This window comes from Dipteris shenzhenensis, chromosome 11 (genome assembly GCF_047967505.1).
Source record: "Dipteris shenzhenensis isolate YYH24624 ecotype China chromosome 11, Dip_SZ_1.0, whole genome shotgun sequence".
Lineage (NCBI taxonomy): Eukaryota > Viridiplantae > Streptophyta > Polypodiopsida > Gleicheniales > Dipteridaceae > Dipteris > Dipteris shenzhenensis.
In genome coordinates, this window is record NC_141606.1 from 56664839 (window position 1) to 56686822 (window position 21984).

Here is a 21984-nt window from a genome sequence, read left to right on the forward strand (position 1 = left end):
TGAAGGTGTGTGCAAAGTATTGTGCCCATCGGATATGCTTTGCATTGTCGAACAAGCATTAAACACTGTTTTGGGCTTAGTGTCATGCACAATCGTCAAAAGACGCGGTCCTAGATGTGTTATTCGACTAAGTACTTATGGGATGGGCATGCCACTTTGCATGTAAGTCAATAATACCTAGGTTGAGATGTGTGCAAAGTAGTGTGATGATCTCATATGCGTTGCATTGTCGATTAAGCATAAATCAGCGTTTTTGCCTTAGTGTCATGGACAACAACTAATAAAAAACATGGTCCTAGGTGTGATATTCTAAAAAGTACTTATTGAATGGGCGTTCCACTTTGCATGGAATACCATACCACCGCTTTTGAGGCACGTGCAAAGTATTGTGCCCATCGGATATGCTTTACATGGTAGATTGAGTATTAAATACTGTTTTTGGCCTTGGTGTCATGTACAATGGTCAAAAAACACGATCGTAGGTGTATTTTTCAAACAAGTACTTATCGGATGGGGATGCCACTTTGCACACAAGTCAATACTGCCTAGGTTGAGGAACGTGCAAAGTCTTGTGTCCATTGGATATGCTTTGCATAGTCGATCTCACATGATACACGATTTTGTTCCTAGTGTTATGCACAATCGTCATAAAATACGTTTGGAGGTGTGTTATCCGAACAAGTACTTATGGGATGGGTGCACCACTTTGTATGCAAGTCAATAAGACCTAGGTTGAGGCGTATACAAAGTTTTGTGCCCATCGGAGAAATGTAGATGCCATAATATTAGAAAATTCTCGGTATGTGTATATGTGTGTGTGTGTGGCAAACAATTTTGATACAAAGTAAACACCTAGTGCACAAATTATGCACTTCATACCTTGAGTAAATAAGCTTGTTGATGAGGATAAATATGCCCTTGAATAAAAGCACAGTTGTTGTATGACCACAATAGGATCGCTTTGACACCTGTGATTTTGCCCACATGTAAATTTGCAAATAGTATAAAAAATCATATAATAATATATTAATAGTTTGCAAATGTGTATAGCAAGTGAGTAATGGGAAGTGGAAGTGGGAGTGAGGAGGGAGGAGTGGAATGGGAGAGGGAAGTAATAGGGGTGTATGATAATAAGTATAAAAAATAGTATAATAATATATTAATAGTTTTCAAATGGCAAGTGAGTAATGGGAAGTGGAAGTGAGAGTGGGGAGGGAAGAATGGAATGGGAGAGGGGAAGGTAATAGGGGAGTAGGATAATAAGGGAGTGAAATGAGTGAGGGAGTTAATAGGGGATGAAAAAGAGGAGGGTGAGATGGGGAAATATGGGATTTTGGGAAATGGGAGGAGTATGGGACGTGGTGGAGATGTGGGATGGGAGTGGTGGCAATGGGGAGGAAGAAGAAATGGATGGATGGGGGGAGGGCTAATGGAAGATTGGGATGAGGGATGGGGGTCCAATGGGAGAGGGGGAGTAACGGGAGCCAATGGGAGAGGGGATAAATGAAAAGCCAATAGGAGAGAGGGGAGGAATGGAAAGCCAATAGGAGAGGAGGAGGAAAACCTAATTTTTCTTATATATAGTCTTCCTTCTTCATTCATTCTCGCCTCATTTCATTCATTGAAGCAAGAAAGCAAGGACGATCAAGAGAGCAAGGAAGGAAGAGCAAGAAAGCAAGAAAGAGCAAACTTACAAACTTTTTCCAGGTACTTGCAAATTTTTTTGATTAATTCTTTTTCTAGATTTTTTTTTTAAATTTGAAGAGAGAGGAACTAGAGAGAGAAAGGTTGAGGGGAGGAGAAGAAGAGGATGGAGGGGCTGGAGGGAACGGAGGAGGAAGGGAGGGAGAGGCTGGGGCTGAGTAGAGGGAGGAAAGGAGGAGGGAAGGGGGGCGGGGGGGGAAGGGGGGGACTGGGTCTCCCCTGGAGGGGGGAAGGGGGGAGGGGGAAGGGGGGAGGGGAGGGGGGGCTGGCGGAAGGGGAGGAGGGGGGGGGATTGGCGGGGGGGAAGGGGGGAGGGGGGACTGGCGGCAGGGAGGGGGGGGAAGGGGGGAGTGGGGAAGGGGGGGGCGGGGGTGAAGGGGGGGGAGAGGGAAGGGGGTGGGAGGGGCGGGGCCGGGAGGGGGGTGGGTGGGGGGGAAGGGGGTGGGAGGGGTCAAGGGGGTGGAGGGCTGAGAGGGGGGCGGGGGCGGCTGGGGGGCAGGCGACCGCGGCTGCCAGCTTGGGGGCGAGGAGGGGGGTGGGTGGGGGGCAAGGGGGTGGGAGCGGTGAAGGGGGTGGAGGGCTGAGAGGGGGGGCGGGGGGGGCTGGCGATCGCGGCCGCCAGCTCGGGGGCGGGGAGGGGGGTGGGTGGGGGGCAAGCGGATGGGAGGGGTGAAGGGGGTGGGAGGGGCTGAGAGGGGGGGGGGCTGGCGGCCGCCAGCTCCGGGGAAGGGGGGGGAACAGGGGGGGGAGGGTTGAGAGGGGGCGGGGGCTGGGGGGCCGCGAAGGGGGGGTGGGGAAGAGGGGGGAGGGAGGGCTGAGAGGGGGGGGGTTGGCGGCCGCGGCCGCCAGCCCGGGGGAAGGGGAGAGGGGGCGGAGAGGGGGCGGGGAAGGGGGGTGGCAGGGGTGAAGGGGGGGAGGGGGGTGCGAGAAGGGGGGGGGCTGGGGGGCTACGAAGGGGGGGAGGGCTGAGAGGGGGGGGTTGGCGGCAGCCCGGGGGAAGGGGGGAGAGGGGGCGGGGAAGGGGGGGCGGGGGTGAACGGGGGGAGGGGGTGGGGTGCGAGAGGGGGGGGTGCAGGGGGGGGAAGGCTGGCGATTGCAGTCGCCAGCCCGTGGAGAGGGAAGGGGGTGGGGTGCGAGAGGGGGGGGTGCGAGGGGGGGGAAGGCTGGCGACCGCGGTCGCCAACCCGTCGAGAGGGAAGGGGGTGGGGAAGCAACCTCAAAATATGACTATATTGCAGCACGTATAAAACCTTATCTTTATACTTGTATGCTTGTTCAAGCCTTTAATTGGGATGTGTAAATCTCATAACTTTTTTATATTTTCCTCCAAGAGGAGAAGAGACTGAGTCTAATGAAAGCATGCTATCTTTATACTTCTATGATTATTTAAACCATTATTTTTATTTGGGATGTGTAAATCTCATAACTTTTTAAATTTTTCCTCCAAGAGGAGGAGAGACTCACTCTAATGAAAGCATGTATGAAACCTTTTTAAATTTTTGCTCCAAGCGGAGGAGAGACTCACTCTAATGAAAGCATGTATGAAACGTTATCTGCTTGTTTAAGCCTTTATTTGGGATGTGTACATCGCATAACTTTTTTATTTTTTAATGGTAGAAGGAGGATGTGGAGGACATAGCAAGTGAAGAAAAATACGATGTAGACTACTCTCTCAATAAGATGAGTCATGAAAATATGAATCTATTGGAGCAGATTGGAAGTTCATTCACCGCTATGTTGTTAATTCGACAACAACCTCATTTTTTTGAATTTGGTGAAGAAGAGATTTCAATCCTCTTGAATCCTAAGAAAGAGGTTAATGTCAAAGTCATTACAACCATCCTCAGGTTTGATGCAACCTTTTCCTTGGCTTTATACTTTGCCTCTACTTTGCTTATTTTGATTAAACCCAAGAAGCTAATACTTTTTTTTTAAATATAGTAATGTTATAGTAAATTTTCCGCAAAATATACAAAGCGTTTCATATATGCTCGATCCTCGTATTTCGGAAGTGCTTAGCAACAAAGAAGAAACCATAGAGGATGTTTGCAAGTGGTTGAAGCACGTTCCTATGAATGACGCAAGAGTTATTTTTACAGCATATTATGAGAAGTAAGCATCAAACCCTACTTGTTTTTTCTATTGCATTGCTAGAATTGTCTCAAACACAGTAATTATTCTTTATTGATAATGCAGCTCACATTGGAGTCTGGTAGTGTTGGACATCCTTGTGAAGAAGTGCTTCTTTGCCAACTCAATGACATCCGTCCATGGCAATGTGTTAGAGTAAGTATAGACTACACTTGTTGTCACTTCTTGACATGTAGATTGATATGCAATGCACATATTCACTGTTGTTATATGTTTTGATGTGCAGATCAGCTCGAAAGTTAGTAGGTGCTATCGACATATTAATGCGGCAATGTGACTTGGCACAACAAATAGAGTATATAACATGTCAGGTATCACATCAAGAGAATAGCCACATCTATAATTGTGGATGGAGGGTGGGCTACAATTGATTTTTGGTACTCGGTCAAATTTTTGAGATACAAAATGACACCACACTGTCAACATATACGGATTTGCATCTCTATGCATTTATGACATGTACCATTCGAGCAATCATTGATTGCGAAATGAATGCCGTCAAAGAGTCAAAGAGGATAGAAGACCTCAACTCTACAAACATGGCTTCATTGGAAGAATTGGGAAGCTCTTTCAATGTTAGGGTTATGATTCAACATAGACCTCAGTATCCTGAATCTGGGGGAGAGGAGATTTCAATTCTCTCTAGAGCTTCAAATGAGGTCAATAACAACGTTATGATGGCCATTCTCAGGTTTGATACAAACTTTTTCTCTGCTTGATAATTCAATATTTTGATTAAATCTAATAAGCTAATATTCATTTATTTGTTGGTGCAGTATAGTCATCTCACGATTTGGTAGAGCCGTACAAAACCGTGTGTATATGTTGGATTCCCTCCTTTCTCCTATACTTAGCGATAGCAGAAAGACAATAGCCGATGTTTGTAAATGGTTACAGCCTTTACATTTACATGGCGTGCGAGTCCTATTTATGGCATATCACGAGATGTATCATGGCAATCTTTATTTTCATCTTATACTGGCAACATTGTGTTAAATAATAATGGTTCTTAATTATTCATGTAGGGAACATTGGAGTCTGGTGGTTTGGGACCTTGAAGACAACTATTGTTGGTTTGTTAACTCGATTGCAAGCTTTCATGGCTTAGTGCAAACGTAAGTATTCTATTAATCTGTTGTTACTTCTATATTATGTACCTTATGTAATAGACACACTAAGTTTTTTTAATATGTCATGATGAGCAGGTCGATTGAGAAGTTGGTATCTGCTATCAGAGAAACAGGACAGTACAAAGACTCGGTAGACTTCCAAAAGCGTTTAGTAGTAGAGCAGGAAGATGGGCATAGTTGTGGGTGGAGAGTTGCCTACAACTGCATGTTGATTTTCAAAGAAATTTTCTCACTTAAGCCACAGATCTCATCGGAAGACTCTTTGGAGCTCAAATATTCAGAGGAGGATATACAATTGTTTAGGGCTGAAATCATTCGAGACCTAATTGCTGCCATTAGAATACAACGTGCAACTGAAGCAATATCAGAGCTTGCATTTAAGGAAGAGGAGACTGAGTCTACTATGAAAGCACTGCACACTACAGAAGAAGTAGAGACCCACTGTGTACACCTACAGCACCACAGCCTCCACTGGAAGCATCAGAAGAGTTGCCACAGCCTCCGCTTGCATTTAAGGAAGAGGATACTGAGTCTACTCCGAAAGCACTACATACTACAGAAGAAGTAGAGACTGAGTGTACATCTAGGGCACCACAGCCTCCATTGGAAGCATCAGAAGAGTTGCCACAATCTCCACTAGAAGCATCAGAAGAGTTGTGATGCATGTATGATGTTGTGTTTGTAGTTTTTGTTGATTATACACCAATTTGTGACTTATTACTTAAGTGGCATTTACTGATGATATTTATATAATTATTTCATGCACACAATTTTATAATATGAATGTGTGATGATGTGATTATTTGGAAATAAATCCTTGTGTGATGAGAATTTTGATATGAATATGTGATGATGAAATATATTTCTTCATGCACACAATTTTATGATATGAATGTGTGATGATGTGATTATTTGGAAATAAATCCTTGTGTGATGAGAATTTTGATATGAATATGTGATGATGTAATATTTGTAATATATTTCTTCATGCACACAATTTTATGATATGAATGTGTGATGATGTGATTATTTGGAAATAAATCCTTGTGTGATGAGAATTTTGATATGAATATGTGATGATGTAATATTTGTAATATATTTCTTAATGCACACAATTTTATGATATGAATGTGTGATGATGTGATTATTTGGAAATAAATCCTTGTGTGATGAGAATTTTGATATGAATATGTGATGATGTAATATTTGTAATATATTTCTTCATGCACACAATTTTATGATATGAATGTGTGATGATGTGATTATTTGGAAATAAATCCTTGTGTGATGAGAATTTTGATATGAATATGTGATGATGTAATATTTGTAATATATTTCACTCGCAAGTATCAATTCCCAATGCTCCACTCACTTAAAGTACAGCATTCCCAATGCTCCGCAAAATTTTATTCAGTTGGACAATCTCCACTCACTTAAAGTAGAACATTACCAATGCTTCTCTCACTTTATTCCAACCCTTATCCTTATCCTTATCATAGTGAACACATCGTGCCTATCACTTTATTCCAACCCTTATCCTTATCATAGTGAACACATCGTGCCTTAGTGCACTTGTATTCTTCCATCCTAGTCCTTCCACAAACACTCTCTTATTTCTTACATCCTAGTCCTTCTCAGTAACTTGTATTCTTCTATCCTAGTCCTTCCACAAACACTCTCTTCTTTCATCCATCCTGATAACTTGTATTCTTCTATCCTAGTTCTTCCACAAACACTCTCTTCTTTCATCCATCCTAGTGCTTCTCATTAACTTGTATTCTTCCATCCTAGTCCTTCCACAGACACTCTCTTCTTTCTTGCATCGTAGTCCATCTCCCTTTCTTTATCATCTCCCCACCCATGGATGTCCTTGGCATTGTCGAAGACGTGGAGTTCGGAATTAACAATCTCAAAGAATGGATTGCTGACCAAGGAGCACAGAGAGAGGCCAGAATTCGACAAGGTTCTCCTTTGACACACATGGAGAGAGAGGAATTTGATGCACAAAGGCACACAGAGAGGGAGGAGACTCTCAAGATAGCAGAGAGTGAAAGACTTTTAAGACGTAGGATAAAAGCACGACACGATCTCTTAGACTTCTTAAGTAACCTGCGTTATCGTAGCTCTCATCATGGGCGATTTGATGCGGATGCTGAGAGAACAATAAGAGCCTCTCAGAGAAATTATAAAGAAAGAATTTGTGATTGCTTAAATTTCTTCTTTGCATGTAATTATGTTGAGGATACAGCTCTGGAGGCAGTGAAAGATTGGGTTGTTGAGAAGATAAGAGAGACCAATGATGAGATCTTCTAGACTTTGGGTGATTAAGAAGATAAGAGAGACTGTATTAAGGTGTTTTTTGACACCATATGGCTTTGAATTATATGATCTACTTCTTGTACAAATGTGATGTGCTCTTTTTGAAATGTACTCTAGTTTTAATAACATGTCACACCATTTTTTCTAATTTGATTTTTTAAAATCTTACTTTTTGTCTCTTTTAACAATGTGATGTCCTCTATTTTTAATGTACTCTAGTTTTAATAACATCTCACGTCATTTTTTCTAATTTGATTTTTTAAAATCTTCCTTTTTGACTCAATGTTTTGTTTTATAAGAGCCTCTTTTTTTTAAATGTTTTATCCAAAATTATCTCACAAAATGAATTTGGACAGTGCACGAGTCCAAAATTAATGAAATAGGTGTTTTTTGGGTCACTTCGCTCTTTCTTTTGGTAGGTAATAAGTCGCTATTGCTGCTTTTATATCTTGTTTTGATTTGATCCAGTGATCTGATCGTTTGTTTGTATGATCTATTGATTTGAAGGGCAATTTCAGGTCGACTGCTTCTCTGGCCACCTGTGGCCAAGTATATGCAAACACAATGCTAGTCCACTCGCAGGGGTAGGACACACCTCACATCAGTAGCCTCTCTAAAATTGGTGCTTGTGTTGATTCTAATTGACTTCATTTTGCCGCTTTGGAGAGGTAAGGTTTTGAACATGACGATTGTTGCAAGTCCCAACTACGAACCAAGATTTAGCCATGGACATTTTGCGGTCCTTTTCTACGATGGCTCGCAAGAGACTCACCATGACTATGTAACCCGGTTTCTTTTTAAGTCTGCTTAATTTGAGTGAGTAGGTTTTCCTTCTCTTCAAGTAGATGTTCTCTCTGTTTCACGACTATAGCATTGTTTGTTGATGAAGATCAATTGATGAAGATCAAACAATTTGCCATCAGCAATGTTTCTTTCTTTCATTTGCTGACCAAGGGCTTCGCACTGAGCTTGTTGATCTAGTGAGTTTTGTTCTTATTCCTTGGTATGGGATAGTGTGGATTGTAGTAATTCTACTTGTAATCTCAATCCTTTAATTTATGTTTCCTTATTCGCAATAGAATCTCTTAACCCTTTGATCTCCTCTTTGCTATTCCGTGTATGAGAATGCATAGTCTATTGCAAGGTCAATCTTTCCTCCTAATCCTACACAAGATTTCGTGGCTTTAACTTCAAGCTTGTTCCTTGTAGCTTGCACTATGTTCAATGCAACTTGCATTATTTGAAATTCACTAAGAGGTTCATGTTAGATATCAATGCTCCACTCTCGTGTAACTACGCGGGAACCAACTAACTCTACTTGTAAGCCCCCCATATGAGGAGAAGGCATTTGAAACACCTATTTCATTAATTTTGGACTCTTGCACTGTCCAAATTCATTTTGTGAGATAATTCTGGATAAAACATTTCAAAAAAAGAGGCTCTTATAAAACAAAACATTGAGTCAAAAAGGAAGATTTAAAAAAATCAAATTAGAAAAAATGACGTGAGATGTTAAAAATAGAGTACATCACATTGTTAAAAGAGACAAAAAAGTAAGATTTTAAAAAATCAAATTAGAAAAAATGGCATGACATGTTATGAAAACTAGAGTACATTTCAAAAAGAGCACATCACATTTGTAAAGAAGTAGATCATATTACTCAAAGCCATATGGTGTCAAAAAACACCTTAATACAGTCTCTCTTAACATCATCTTAACATCACATTTGTACAAGAAGTATATCATATTACTCAAAGCCATATGGTGTCAAAAAACACCTTAATACAAAGCCATATGGTGTCAAAAAACACCTTAATACACCTTAATACAAAGCCATATGGTGTCAAAAAACACCTTAATATAGTCTCTCTTATCTAAGTCTAGAAGATCTCATCATTGGTCTCTCTTATCTTCTCAACAACCCAATCCTTCACTGCCTCCACAGCTGTATCCTCAACATAATTACATGTGAAGAAGAAGTTTAAGCAATCACAAATTGTTTCTTTATAATTTCTCTGAGAGGCTCTTATTGTTCTCTCAGCATCCGCATCAAATCGCCCATGACAAGAGCTGCGATAACGCAGGTTACTTAAGAAGTCTAATAGATCTTGTCGTGCTTTTATCATACGTCTTAGAAGTCTTTCACTGTCTGCTATCTTGAGAGTCTCCTCCCTCTCTGCGTGCCTTTGTGCAGCAAATTCCTCTCTCTCCATGTGTGTCAAAGGAGAACCTTGTCGAATTCTGGCCTCTCTCTGTGCTCCTTGGTCAGCAATCCATTCTTTGAGATTGTTAATTCCGAACTCCACGTCTTCGACAATGCCAAGGACATGCATGGGTGGGGAGATGATAAAGAAAGGGAGATGGACTACGATGCAAGAAAGAAGAGAGTGTCTGCGGAAGAACTAGGATAGAAGAATACTTGGTTATCAAGATGGATGAAAGAAGACTCTTGAGAGTGTTTGCGGAAGGACTAGGATAGAAGAATACAAGTTAATGAGAAGCACTAGGATGCAAGAAAGAAGAGAGTGTCTGCGGAAGAACTAGGATAGAAGAATACTTGGTTATCAGGATTTTGGTTATCAGGATGGATGAAAGAAGACTCTGAGAGTGTTTGCGGAAGGACTAGGATAGAAGAATACAAGAAGAATACAAGTTAATGAGAAGCACTAGGATGGATGAAAGAAGAGAGTGTTTGTGGAAGAACTAGGATAGAAGAATACTTGGTTATCAGGATGGATGAAAGAAGACTCTGAGAGTGTTTGCGGAAGGACTAGGATAGAAGAATACAAGTTACTCAGAAGGACTGGGATGTAAGAAATAAGAGAGTGTTTGTGGAAGGACTAGGATGGAAGAATACAAGTGCACTAAGGCACGATGTGTTCACTACGATAAGGATAAGGGTTGGAATAAAGTGAGTGGCACGATGTGTTCACTATGATAAGGGTTGGAATAAAGCGAGTGGAGATTGAATGCTCTACTTTAAGTGAGTGGAGATGATAAGGATAAGGGATGGAATAAAGTGAGAGAAGCATTGCGAATGCTCTACTTTAAGTGAGTGGAGACTGTCCAACTAAATAAAATTCTCATCACACAAGGATTTATTTCCAAATAATCACATCATCACACATTCATATCATAAAATTGTGTGCATGAAGAAATATATTACAAATATTACATCATCACATATTCATATCAAAATTCTCATCACACAAGGATTTATTTTGAAATAATCACATCATCACACATTCATATCATAAAATTGTGTGCATGAAATAAATATATTACAAATATTACATCATCACATATTCATATCAGAATTCTCATCACACAAGGATTTATTTCCAAATAATCACATCATCACACATTCATATCATAAAATTGTGTGCATAAAGAAATTATATAAATATCATGATTATGCCACTTAAGTAATAAGTCACAAATTGGTATATAATCAACAAAAACTACAAACACAACATCATACATGCATCACAACTCTTGTGATGCTTCTAGTGGAGACTCTGGCAACTCTTCGGATGCTTCCAATGGAGGCTGTGGTGCTGTAGATGTACACTCGGTCTCTACTTCTTTTGTAGTATGTAGTGCTTTCGGAGTAGACTCAGTATCCTCTTCCTTAAATGCAAGCGGAGGCGGTGGCAACTCTTCTGATGCTTCCAGTGGAGGCTGTGGTGCTGTAGGTGTACATTGGGTCTCTACTTCTTCTGTAGTATGCAGTGCTTTCATAGTAGACTCAGTCTCCTCTTCCTTAAAGGGAAGCTCTGGTATTGCTTCAGTTGCACGTTGTATTCTAATGGCAGCAATTAGGTCTCGAATGATTTCAGCCCTAAACAATTGTATATCCTCCTCTGAATATTTGAGCTCCAAAGAGTCTTCCGATGAGATCTGTGGCTTAAGTGAGAAATTTTCTTTGAAAATCAACATATGCAGTTGTAGGCAACTCTCCACCCACAACTATGCCCATCTTCCTGCTCTACTACTAAACGCTTTTGGAAGTCTACCGAGTCTTTGTACTGTCCTGTTTCTCTGATAGCAGATACCAACTTCTCAATCGACCTGCTCATCGTGACATATTAAAAAAACTTAGTGTATCTATCACATAAGGTACATAATATAGAAGTAACAACAGATTAATAGAATACTTACGTTTGCACTGAGCCATGAAAGCCTGCAATCGAGTTAACAAACCAACAATAGTTGTCTTCAAGGTTCCAAACCACCAGACTCCAATGTTCCCTACACGAATAATTAAGAACCATTATTATTTAACACAATGTTGCCAGTATAAGATGAAAATAAAGGTTGCCATGATACTTACATCTCATGATATGCCATAAATAGGACTCGCACGCCATGTAAATGTAAAGGCTATAATAATTTACAAACATCGGCTATTGTCTTTCTGCTATCACTAAGTATAGGAGAAAGGAGGGAATCCAACATATACGCACGATTTTGTACGACTCTACTAAATCGTGAGATAACTATACTGCACCAACAAATAAATGAATATTAGCTTATTAGATTTAATCAAAATAAATGAATATTAGCTTATTAGCTTATTAGATTAAATCAAAATATTGAATTATCAAGTAGAGAAAAAGTTTGTATCAAACCTGAGAATGGCCATCATAACGTTGTTATTGACCTCATTTGAAGCTCTAGAGAGAATTGAAATCTCTTCTCCCCCAAATTCAAGATACTGAGGTCTATGTTGAATCATAACCCTAACATTAAAAGAGCTTCCCAATTCTTTTAATGAAGCCATGTTTGTAGAGTTGAGGTCATCTATCCTCTTTGACTCTTTGATGGCATTCATTTCGCAATCAATGATTGCTCGAATGGTACATGTTATAAATGCATAGAGATGCAAATCCGTATATGTTGATAGTGTGGTGTCATTTTGCATCTCAAAAATTTGACCAAGTACCAAAAAGCAATTGTAGCCCACCCTCCATCCACAATTATAGATGTGGCTATTATCTTGATGTGATACCTGACATGTTATATACTCTATTTGTTGTGCCAAGTCACATTGCCGCATTACTATGTCGATAGCATCTACTAATTTTCGAGCTGATCTGCATATCAAAACATATAACAACAGTGAATATGTGCATTGCATATCAATCTACATGTCAAGAAGTGACAACAAGTGTAGTCTATACTTACTCTAACACATTGCCATGGACGGATGTCATTGAGTTTGCAAAGAAGCACTTCTTCGCAAGGATGTCCACGACTACCAGACTCCAATGTGAGCTGCATTATCAATAAATAATAATTACTGTGTTTGAGACAATTCTAGCAATGCAATAGAAAAAACAAGTAGGGTTTGATGCTTACTTCTCATAATATGCTGTAAAAATAACTCGTGCGTCATTCATAGGAATGTGCTTCAACCACTTGCAAACATTCTCTATGGTTTCTTCTTTGTTGCTAAGCACTTCCGAAATACGAGGATCGAGCATATATGAAACGCTTTGTATATTTTGCGGAAAATTTGCTATAACATTACTATATTAAAAAAAAAAGTATTAGCTTCTTGGGTTTAATCAAAATAAGCAAAGTATAAAGCCAAGGAAAAGGATGCATCAAACCTGAGGATGGTTGTAATGACTTTGACATTAACCTCATTCTTAGGATTCAAGAGGATTGAAATCTCTTCTTCACCAAATTCAAAAAAATGAGGTTGTTGTCGAATTAACAACATAGCAGTGAATGAACTTCCAATCTGCTCCAATAGATTCATATTTTTATGACTCATCTTATTGAGGGAGTAGTCTACATCGTATTCTTCTTCACTTGCTATGTCCTCCACATCCTCCTTCTGCCATAAAAATATAAAAAAGTTATGCGATGTACACATCCCAAATAAAGGCTTAAACAAGCAGATAAGGTTTCATACATGCTTTCATTAGTGTAAGTCTCTCCTCTGCTTGGAGCAAAAATTTAAAAAGGTTTCATACACGCTTTCATTAGAGTGAGTCTCTCTTTCTCTTGGATGAAAAATTTAAAAAGTTATGAGATTTACACATCCCAAATAAAAATAATGGTTTAAATAATCATAGAAGTATAAAGATAGCATGCTTTCATTAGACAAGTTATGAGATTTACACATCCCAAATAAAATTAATGGTTCAAATAATTATAAAAGTATAAAGATAGCATGCTTTCATTAAACTCATTCTCTTCTCCTTTTGGAAGAAAATATAAAAAAGTTATGAGATTTATACATCCCAATTAAAGGCTGGAACAAGTATACAAGTATAAAGATAAGGTTTTATACATGCTGCAATGTAGTCATATTTTCATGTTGTTTCCCAATGGTAGTAATTAGATGCTGAATACTCTCAGCCCGAAATGCTAGCAGATCAGCTTCTGTATATGATTCCATTTTGACTGGTAACTCCAAATCAAAAATCTCTCTAAGAAACAACATGCAGTTGTAGGCGACTCTCCACCCACAGCTGTGTCCATCTTTTTGCTCCACTGGCAGACGTCTTTTGAATTCTACTTGATCTTGTTGCTCCGTGGTTGTTCTGACAGCAGATACTAGCCGATATGCAGCACTGTCCAGCATGACATATGAAATATATTAATATGTCATGATCATAAGATACAAAATAAGAAAGTATCAAAAATATTAAGAGAATAATTACCTTGGGGAGTTGGCATGATAGCCTTCTATTGAATTCACAAACCATAAATGGTTGAGTTCAAGGTCCCAGAAGATCAGACTCCAATGTGAGCTACAAGACCAGAATAAAAATGATTATTGTTTTACACAAACTTGCCAAAGAAATAGTAAAAATAAGGTTAGAGTTGATACTTACGCCTCATGATAAGGCATTAAGATGACTCGCACCCCATCTAAATTCAAAGGGCTTAACCAGGTACAAACATCTTCTATAGTCTTTTGAGGAGAGCTAAGAATAGAAGAAAGGAGAGCATCGAGCATGTAGACACGATGCTGCACTGTACTAGGAAGTTGAGAAATAACTACACTGCACCAAGAAATAAACAAACATTAGCTCATAGAATTGATTTGCATTCTGCACTAGGAAACTGATATATAACTGAACTGTGAATAAATAAACAAATGTTAGCTTATTGAAGTAGCAATAAATAAATAAACATTACCTGAGAATGGCCAAGATAACATTGTCATTAACCTCTTTTAAAGGATTGGAGAGGATTGAAACCTCCTCTCTACCAAAGCTTAAATACTGAGGTTCTCGTTTCAAAACGATCTTAACTTGAAATGAGCTCTCTATTTTATCTAATGCAGCTAAATTTGATTTTTCAATCAAATTTAGAGGTGGTTGCATTGTTGAAGTAGAAGGGAGTGCCTCCGTATTGACTTCATCCATTTCTTCTCCCGAGTCTATTGCCTGTAAACAAATATGAGAGATTAGATTCATTATCTTTAAATTTAAATATTATTTAAAAAATTGTATTTAGTTGAGAAATAGAGAGTTCATACCACTAAGTATTGTCGTAGTGGCCTTTTTTCATAACCCTGCGAGCCATAATTATCAAAGAGGGCATCATCATATTTGTCTTCATCCACCAACCTCTCTGTGAATGGGTCATGTAAGTCCATCTTTTCATCATCAACAACTGGGACATTATGATCTTCAAGGTAATCATCCATGTCATCGGTGTCCTTGTGGTCTATCTCTTTTTCATAGCCTGTGGTTAGATCTGCTTGAAGCTGGAAATAGGCCATGAAATGCTTATTTTCAATAATATTGGTGGAGTTGCCTTTTCTTAGGAGATCCTCAAATAAATATCCCATCCTGCACAAGGTGACCTCCCAACCTGCCGGCAGCAAATTCTCCATCATGGTAAGCAAGAGACTCCCACTTTTTGCAGGACTTCCATAGTTGTTTTTTTGATAATGTATGGACCTGGGAATATCTTGCTCTTCTAGCATCAATCTCAAATTATTTGAATTCCCTCTTATGTTCTTTTGTAAGGAGTGATCAGGGTTGGGACTCCGCATACACAGAAAGAATGATTCAAGAGTTTGAATTGCTATGCCACATTCTCTCTTGCCTCTCTTTGCTGCATAAACACCACTATAGATCTTCAAATCTGATGAATATGCTCGCTCTAGAGTAACCTGCATGGCTTCTTTGTCTTTTTTATCAACAAATATGACAATGTTACAAATCGCCACTTTGCTAATGGTGGTATATACTATTCTATCAATGAAGTTATGGATATCATCGCTAGAAACTTCATTGATAAAGAATAATTGTGGCTTATCCCATGCTGACTCATTCTTAAAGAAGTCATCTTCTGAGACTCCCCTGAAGTTGACAAGCTTTCCAGACTCTGCCGTAACCTCTACATTGAATTGAAAGCTTTGGTGCATATCTGTCGGCATTCTTATCTCGCTGATTAATCTTTCCACATATGCAACCACCTGTTGTGGGATCTCTTTTCTCATATAAGAGGTTACTATTTCCGACCCATCTTCATCCTTTTTAATCCACCTGTTTGCCCATAGCTTTACCTTGGGTGTTGACAAAGAAGCTATATGCTTTACCACATTATAGTCAATGTTACAATGAGTAAGTGGAATTTGTTTCTCTAACAGCAAATACTTGATGGCACTATGCACTGCATCACGCCTCACCTGTACATTGATGCATTCTTCCATGCAGTGGTCTTTGTCTTTTTTTCCAAAAAACCATTCTTTCTTTAAAATTTTTTGTGCTGCCATGGATGCATACTTATCAGGTAAGTACTTTACAGGTCTCCACATCCTTGCCGTCAACTCCTTCTTATCCATTACCTTTGACTTGCCGGAGATAAACAAAGGAGCTTCATAGGTCAGCTGTCCACGCTCACAAGCAATGCACGTTTCAAGCATCTCATTGAACACTTCAACAGGACGAAATATGATAGAAGTATAGTCGGCATATCTGTCCCTCACCACCTTGAGGCTTGTCATACTTTCTTCCCGCTCTTGGGTTCCCCTAGGCACAACTGCACTCAAAGAAGTATAAAAGTTTGTGAGTGTGTCGGCGTCTGCTTTTGTGACCTTTCGCTTCAAATCAGGATTTGGAGAACCAAATGTTGTCCATATCACCCTTGCCTTCTGTAAGACCTCTGATGTTGAGGAGATCTTACGCTTTCCATGGACATAATGATTAAGTCTTTCGGACTCAATCAAATACTTAATCTCATGCTTGAATATACAGATCGTTGCAGGATAATAATGGAATGAGCTTATCTTTACAAATTGTTCTGGAGTGAGTCTTTTGCCCTCCTTTGCTTCCCTTGCGATCTGATTACAAGCATAAGCCCAATGTTGACCATCAATGGGCTGGAATCTGCAATGAAGGAGAAATTCCTTCTTGACTTCCTTTAGCATATTCTCTCCTTGTGCCTCTTCGCCTTGTTCATGTGGAATATTTTTTAGAGTGTTTTTAAAGAATTGACTGAAGATCTCCTCGAAATGTGTAGGCCCTGTAAATGTTATTTGATCTAGAAAACTATTTTTGGTTGGACAAAACATTATTGGGCGCAAGACCACATTACTTGCCACAGGTTTCTTACCATCTCTCAAAGCCTCGTATATTTGCATTGCATAGGATATATCAAGGCTTCGGCTATTAGTAAACAGAGCTGCAGCTTCCACATCTTTGGCATTCACAAACCACGTCCTTTGACCCCAGATATATCCCACATCATCATTTGTAACTGCTTCATTAAGACGCAGATTAAGATTTTTAATTGATGTGAGTTCATCTTGATCATCTTCAGCCTCGGATTCTGAGTCTTCTTCATCTTTCTCTTTTTTTGACCGTTTTTCATCCACATTATCTTTCTCTACAGTGGGACGATGTCTTTTCTTACTGCTTGGAACCGTGGCTCTTGCAGTACTAGCCTTTTGCATTTCACGTCGTGGTTTGCTAGCAAGAGCTTCTAGCATAACTGCAGTGGATCGACCTTGATCTTCTTCAATTTTTGCTAATTCCCGTGCACTCAAGGCTTGTTTTTCATCATCCTTAGTTACATCCACCATTTCTGGCTCTAGAAGTTTGCGCTCATGTTCTACAGGTTTGTGACAGTGTGCCTGTTCTTCTTGTCCCTGCATTGAAGTCTGAGCTTTTTGATCTCCTTCATGTGATGATTCTTGCATATGGAGAGCATATTCTGCATCCTGAAAGTATTCAAACATTATCTTTGCATGCATCCTTTTTGCCACCACACTAGGAAATTGCTCCCAAGTATATGAAAGAGTCTCCAATGCCCTTTGCAGCTCTGGAAACTTTGATGGTTGAGGAGGAGGCATCACAAAGGTCTTTGCGTCTCTCCTTGACACAATAAAATGCATACCGCCAACTTCAGGATCTGAACTCTTTGTGAAAATATCCACAAAGGTGTCTTTTCGCTGAATTATTATGCCTACTACAAGGCTTGAAGTCATATCTTTTTTGAAGAAAGTAGCATCCCATGGATCTTCAACACCATTGAACTCCCTTTTTGACATAAGTAGAAAGAGTCTCTTTTCTTTTTTATGAAGAAACCAAGCTCTTCTACCCATGTGATATCGAGTCCACCTACCAAAGCCATTGGGGCTATATTCCTTTCCTTTGAAATTCAAAGTGACATCAGAAACCCATTCTCTTATCTCAGAGTCATCTAGCATAGCCATCACATTAGCTGATTGCTCCATAATCCTACAAGAAAAGATAATGAAGAATTTAGATACATACAAGTAAAGTACAATATACAACCCTTGATACAATAAATGTGGAAAATAGCCCAAAAGGCTTCACAAGGCTTCATATGGCAATAAATGTGGGAAATAGCCTAAAAGGCTTTACAAGGCTTAAATATTTGTACAAATGTAAAAGAATTAGCCAATAAAGCTTTACAAGTAATATAAAATGTCGTCTAGTGATAAAGCTTCAATCTTCGTGAAGATTCATGTAATCTGTCCATCCATTGATATCTGAGCACTGATACCCAACTGGTGCAATCTATCCACTAAAAACTGTTCCACTGATATCCACTTATGCAGCCCACATGATATCCACTTATGCATCCCACTGATACTCGTTAATTAGTGAATGGTCGGGATGGTCGGGTTTATTACAAGGCACTTCATATGACAATAAATGTAAAAAATAGCATAAAAGGCTTTACAATGATTTTTATGACAATAAATGAGCTTAAATATTTATACAAATGCAATAAAAATAACCAATAATCATCAAGCTCCAATATGTCCCATGACATGTAATCTGTCCACTGATATCTGCTCATGCAATATGTCCACTGATATCTGCTCATGCAATCTGCCCACTGATAAACTTCTTGGTAAATGGTAAAAGGTCTTATTTAATAGCATGTTATGAGTGTTAAACTGCATGTGAGCGAAGGGACTGACAACGATTAGGAACTAGTTAGAAAAATTTGAGCATGGCTTCGATTGGCAACTTGGAGAATTGTCTCTCCTCTAAGGCAATCTAATCTATGCTAAACCAACCGTCGAAGCGAAGAAAAGCAATAAATAATTTCTTTTTCTGTGTTCATTTTAATGTGCTGGGGTTTAAGAGGCTTAAATATGCAAAAGAAGGGGTTGTGATGTAGAGGCTAAACCTGCATGTGATATAAATAAAGAACAAGTATCTAAAGAAAAGTTAACATTTTTCAATTTAAAAGATAAATATATATAAAAACATTATCTCACCTTCAAAACAAACCATAAATTCACTCTTTTATAATTTTTTAAAAGTATAATATAAAAGATGTAAATATATAAAACTCTCTTTACTTTCTCTCTCTCTCTCTCTCTCTCTCTCTCTCTCTCTCTCTCTCTCTCTCTCTCTACTCCTAAATCTCTTTGTAGCCATAGTCAAGACACCTCATTCTCTCTCTTAATCTCTCTCTCTCTCTATAACTCTTAAGTATTTTTCATTCCTCTCTCTCTCTCTTTCTCTCTCCCTCTCTCTCTTTCTCTCTCCCTCTCTCTCTTTCTCTCTCTCTCCCTCTCTCTCCCTACTCTCTCCCTCCCTCAAGCAGCCACGGTCCCCAAGAGACCCGCTTCTCTCTACAGAAGTTTCATTCCTCTCTCTCTCTCTCTCTCTCTCTCTCTCTCTCTCTCTCTCTCCCTCTCACTCACTCTCTCTCTCTCTCTCTCTCTCTCTGTGTCTCTCTCCCTAAGTCTCCCTCTTCTCTTCTCTCTCTCTCTCTCTCTTTTCCTCTCTCCTCTCGCCACGTTTCATTCCCATAAACATCTCTCTCTCTCTCTCCCTCTCTCTCTTTCTCTCTCTCCCTCTCTCTCTTTCTCTCTCCCTCTCTCTTCCTACTCTCTCCCTCCCTCAAGTAGCCACGGCCCCCAAGAGACCCGCTTCTCTCTCTTAATCTCTCTCCCCCTCTCTCCTCTCTCTTTACCTGCTTCTCTCTCTTAATCTCTCTCCGTCTCTCTCCTCTCTCTTTCTTTCCCTCCCTACTCTTCTCTCTCATTTAAGGAGCCCCTCTTCTCTGTGTGAATCTCTCTCTCTCTCTCTCTCTCTCTCTCTCTCTCTCTCCCTAAGTCTCCCTCTTCTCTTCTCTCTCTCTCTCTCTTTTCCTCTCTCCTCTCACCACGTTTCATTCCCATAAACATCTCTCTCTCTCTCTCCCTCTCTCTCTTTCTCTCTCTCCCTCTCTCTCTTTCTCTCTCCCTAAGTCTCCCTCTTCTCTTCTCTCTCTCTCTCTCTTTTCCTCTCTCCTCTCGCCACGTTTCATTCCCATAAACATCTCTCTCTCTCTCTCCATCTCTCTCTTTCTCTCTCTCCCTCTCTCTCTTTCTCTCTCCCTCTCTCTTCCTACTCTCTCCCTCCCTCAAGTAGCCACGGCCCCCACCAAGAGACCCGCTTCTCTCTCTTAATCTCTCTCCCCCTCTCTCCTCTCTCTTTACCCGCTTCTCTCTCTTAATCTCTCTCCGCCTCTCTCCTCTCTCTTTCTTTCCCTCCCTACTCTTCTCTCTCATTTAAGGAGCCCCTCTTCTCTGTGTGAATCTTTCTCTCTCTCTCCCTCTCTCCCTCTCCTCTCTCATTTAAGGAGCCCCTCTTCTCTCTCTTAATTTCTCTCTTTCCCTCCCTCCCTATTCTCCCATTTCTCAAATTTACAAACTCAAATATAAATAAAAAACTAATTAAAATAAAACTCAAAAACTCAAATAAGAAACTAATTTAAAAAGAATTGTAATGCCTTCTAAAAGACCACCCTCCTCAAAAACTTTAAGAATAAACTAATTGAAAAAGAATTATAAGTAAAGAAAAAGAATTACAATACGAATTTTAATAAATAGAACTCAAAAACCTTAACAAGAAACTAATTGAAAAGAATTGTAAGTAAAGAAATAGAATTACAAGACAAATAAAAAAGAATGCAAGTACCTGGAAAAAGTGAAAAAAGTAAGGCTCGGCTTATCCTTTCTCTTCCGCTCTTGGTTGCTTCAATGAAATGAGAAGAGAGTTAAAACTAGTCCACTCCTACGCATAAATTTGAATTTTCAAAAAAGAGAGGGAAATTTGAATTCATTACAAATTTGTGTTCAACATTCTTCTTATACTTTCTTCTCATACGTTCCTTTTGAATTCAAATTTATGTTCAACATTCTTCTTGATACTTTCTTCGACATTCTTCTCGATTCTCGTAAGTCCTTTTCATTCTTCTCGTAAGTCCTTTTCATTCTCGTAAGTCCTTTTCATTCTTCTCGTAAGTCAAATCTTATTTTTCGTTCTTGCTCGTGATAGTAAGTCAAATCCTCCTCTCCCATCTCTCTCCTTCTGCTCGCTCCTCTCCTCTCCCTCTCTCTCTCTCCTCTCTCTCCTTCCTCTCCTCTCCTTCCTCCATCCATCCCTCGACCCCAATCCTCTCCTCCAACCTCCTTCCCTCCCCTCCCTCCGCCGCCAAAACTCCTCCCTTTACCCCTCCCTTCCCCTCGCCCCCCCTCCTTCCCCAAAATCCCCCTCCCCCTCCCCTCCCGCTACCCTTCCCCCTCTCCGTCGCCTAACCTCTTCCTCCCCTACCCCTTTTTCCCCCTACCCCCTTTTAACCTCCCCTTTTCCCCACCCCCCTTGGCGACCCCCCCAACCCTTCCACCCTCTTCCCCACTCTCCCTTTGGCCCCCTCTCAACCCTCCCTCCCTCCTTGGCGACACCCCCCTTCACCCGGGCTGGCGCCAGCTGCGCCCCTCTCTCAATCCCTCCCTCCTTCACTCTTTCCCACCCCCCCTCCTCTCACCCATCCCCCCCTCTTCACTCTCCCTCGGCTGGCGGCCGCGGCCGCCAGCCTCCCCCCTCCTCTCACCCAGCCCCCCGCCCCCTCTTCACTCTCCCTCCTCTCACCCATCTCCCCCCCTCCTCTCATCCATCCCCCCCCTCTTCACTCTCCCTGGGCTGGCGGCCGCAGCCGCCAGCCCCCCCCCTCCTCTCACCCATCTCCCCGCCCCCTCTTTACCCTCCCCCCCCTTCGCAACCCCTCCCTGCCGCCAGCCCCCCCTCCTCTCACCCATCTGGGCTGGCGGCCGCGGCCGCCAGCCCCCCCCCCTCCTCTCACCCAGCCCCCCCCTCTTCGCAACCCCTCCCCCCAACCCCCCCTTCGCAACCCCTCCCCCCCCCTTCGCGGCCGCCAGCCCCCCCCTCTTTA

General features: G+C 40.8%; 1 long non-coding RNA gene across 1 annotated transcript in view; it reads left to right on the top strand.

Moving 5' to 3' along the window:
- LOC147897218 (uncharacterized) overlaps window positions 1-21984 on the top strand; it is an 89691-nt gene that overhangs the window by 23150 nt on the left and 44557 nt on the right. Inside the window, exon 2 of the long non-coding RNA XR_015541726.1 lies at window positions 7812-7972. This is a non-coding gene — a long non-coding RNA (uncharacterized LOC147897218). The remainder of the gene's footprint in view (window positions 1-7811; window positions 7973-21984) is intronic.